Below are 3,540 nucleotides of genomic sequence, written 5' to 3'. Positions count from 1 at the left end.
ATGTAATCAGTGCCTGCGCCACTGGTCCACATGTCTGTTGGCAGATGTATAGTGTGAACAGCACTCTTCTGCAAAGCTGCCCCAATCACCTCCAGCACATCTTCATGTAGTGCTGGAACCGCAACTCGGGCAAAATAGAACCGGCTAGGAACCTTCCATTTAGGGCAGAGCGCTGCCACTAATTCTAGAAAACCAACCCCTTCTACAAAAGAAAAAGGTAGAAGATCCAGCGCTAGCATTTTAGCCAGCTTAGTGTTATACAGACGCACCATTGGGTGGTTGCGTTCATATGGCGCGTCTGAAAACAACATGGTTTTAATGTTGCCTTGGACCATTTTACGGGATGATGATGACTTCTTCGACCAAGTTACGCTCGCTGGTGAACTTTTTCGCATTGGTGTCTCACTCTGTCCCACACTCTTAGTGTGGCTCACAGGGGGTGTGCTGACTGGGGTACTGGGTGTAAGTGAAGCATGTGACGCTTCTTCCTCCTCGTCATCATCAGATGGAACATCAACGTTTTCTCGACTTGCAATTCGGGCTTTCTTGATCTCCTCTAGGTGCCCAAACCATTGGACAGTGTGCTGTCTCTCAAGATGACCTCTCTGGCCTCCAGGCCCATAGTTGGTACCAAGCTTACCACGACTAACTGCAAGCTAACAAATGCTACAAATGGCTTGGTTTTCCTTTTTTGTGCAAATACTAAAGAAGTCCCAAACTGCGGACTTGAAATGTCTGGGGGGCCGGAGGAGGCGATACTGGTGGTGGTCATGCTGCTAATGCCAGATGAAGTGGAGGATGCGTATTGCTGAACTTTACTACGTTGTGCACTTTGCCCACCACTAAATGAGGTCAAGGTGGATGGAGGTCCCTTCTGGCGAGGAAGAAATATGGAAGCGGTAGGTGGTGGTGTACTAGTTAACTTCAATGATTGTGGTGTTCCCATTGCCTCCTCGTCGACTTCATCATCACGCTCAGCAGCTTGTCGGCCTAGGGTCAAAATGTCTGTTTGCTGCATGCCCGCTGGGGCTTCAGTGACGTTAGTGATGACTGCGTCGTCGTCGTGAGAGTCTTCAGCAGCAGGAGTATACGCCACTTCTTGTTGAGCGTCATCACACTCCATAACTATGAGAGTTTCAACGATCTTCCTTTTACGCTTAGCTACCTTTGTCAGATCATGGTGTGCCTCAGCCTCACTCTCAGACGGCAGTGGTGCTGGTTCCCAAGTAAGATCCATATCATCAGAAGGAGGTGGGCTTGAAGACGATGTAGACACCACCACCCTTGATCTTTTCCTTGCTCGGGATGTGGAAGACAATGAATGATCATCAGGAGGAGTGGCTTCCTCGAATGATACCTCGGCTTGATTGTCGATTTCCAGATGTGCCCCTACTTCGGGAGGAACAACTATTGTGGGCACTTGTGCCGCTCCATGCACCTCTGCTTGCTCCTCTCCTTGCGCCGCCTCTCCTTCCACATGTACTTGGGCTTGTACTTGCACATGTGGTTGTTGTTGCGGCTGTAGTTGTTCAACACTCGTCAGATGAGTTACAACAACCTGTGTTGATTGAGGGGCATTGCTGCTACTTTCTTGCGATGAGCCAATGACAGAGGGAGATAATTTTACTGCATAGTTACCCAAGCACACTCTTATTACTTGCTCAGCATGACCCCTTGTGTAGGCCCTGCTGCTTGGAAGTTATAGGCCTCAGTTGCGTTGGCCTGAGCACTGCCATTTTCCCTTAGCTTAAGCAGAAGCAGAAAGCAGGTCTGACTCATGCTTCACCCAGCTCCACTTGTCTGCGTGGCTTCACTCTCCTTCATTGGCCCCCACCCTACTGTATGCTAGGTTCACGAACGATAAGGATCAAGTTCCTCCTTAATCTTGCAACACACCCCAGGCCCTCACCTGAAAGCTGTGAACGGAGAAAGAGGAAGTTCCCACCACAGCTAAAGCTAGTCCGATAAATGAGGATAAATGTGGCAAATCAGTATCACAGACTGGCACATAAACGCATGAATAGAATCCTTCAAAGTAATAATAACACATTTGTGTTGTGTATGATATATTAATCAAATAAACAAAGCAAGAGTATTCGAAGGTAGTAACGAACCACCGGATTGGAGCAAATCGACGACTTCACTTAAGGCGTTAAGGAAAGCCCTCACTCACCACCTAGTGATGACATGCTTCATCATCGGGCCCCACAAAAGAGACCTAGTGTCTCTTTCGTGTGCTTCAATGCCAGATCTACTGCGGAGCGAGTTAGTGGGTTAAGGCAGTGTTGTGCAAAAGGAAAATTAAGTGGGTGGTGAGAGGTTAAAAAGAAGTCAGTAGTGTATCAAAATTAACTTTATTATTATGATCACTAAGGACTTAAAGGTAAAAAATTATGTGTAGGAAATGCGTCCACATTTAATTAAGTGGTAGTTTCCTAGGTCAGGCGACATGTTTCAGCCATGAAACTGTATGAATTTACCTGGCATTCATCAGGACTCAGTGTGAAATAAACCCTGGCGGTATGGGCTCGCTAAGGCCCACCCTTACCTAGGGACGTGAAAGTGAAAAGAATCAAGTGAAAAAAGTGCACAAAAATTAGGAACAAAGGATTGTCGTCCTAATTACTCCCGGTTTAGGAGGCTTCCAACTTTTGCGGTTTCTGCACCTGTGGGAAAAAATTACACGGAAAAACATAAAGGACAGAACAAACAATGAGTTACGATGCTAGTCACTTAATGTCAATCCGTTGTGCTCCTGTAGGTGGTTTCAAAAGCATCGTGTGGCAGAGTAGCAGTATAGTTAACACCACCTAGGTCCCCAAGTTTATAGAACGCTATAGATGGGTAGTGATGTGTACTATACGTGCTATATAGAGGCAGTGCTATATATGATGGATTTTGTGCTTAAAAGATGCTATCAAACTAAAAGTCGGTGCGATCGTGCTAACAAATTAAAAAATTCCTCACTTTTAAGGTGTAAAATGTTCACACCATGGGTCACAGGGGGGGGGGGGTGGAAGCGTAATTGGCACACCCTGCAGTAGTAAAGAGTAAAACAAAACAACAGGGAATTGACACACGGTCGGTCCCTCGACATGGAATGGTACTTAGCTTCGTGAAGTGAACAGAAGAGAGACTACTCCTTTGTACTCACGCCCTCGACGCTCGGCACCCGTAGTGTACCTGTAGCGACCCTCCGCTGGACCCCGAAGATGTAAGCGCGGGGCAGCGCGAGCGTTAAGTAATCGCTACGCGGCACTGTGCTCCCGGGTTGGACGTGGTTGCACCAGGTAGAGGCTTGGGCGTGGGCCAATCGGCGTAAGCTGATGAAAATGACGCGTGGGTCACAGAGAAGGAGCCCGGTGTTCCGGACGTTGCTATGAGCAACCGGCAAAACAAGTATGATGGATCTGTTCTCACTCGGTTGGTTGTAGAGAAAGTAATTTAAGGGTACAGCAATTCTGGTTTAAACTCATGATCGAGTGTAATGTTATGAAATTAACCAGAAGGAAAGGCTGTGAATGATGCGTGACGAAAATC

Source organism: Lissotriton helveticus, chromosome 5_1 (assembly GCF_964261635.1).
Source record: "Lissotriton helveticus chromosome 5_1, aLisHel1.1, whole genome shotgun sequence".
NCBI lineage: Eukaryota > Metazoa > Chordata > Amphibia > Caudata > Salamandridae > Lissotriton > Lissotriton helveticus.
Note: the sequence above shows the minus strand (reverse complement) of the source record.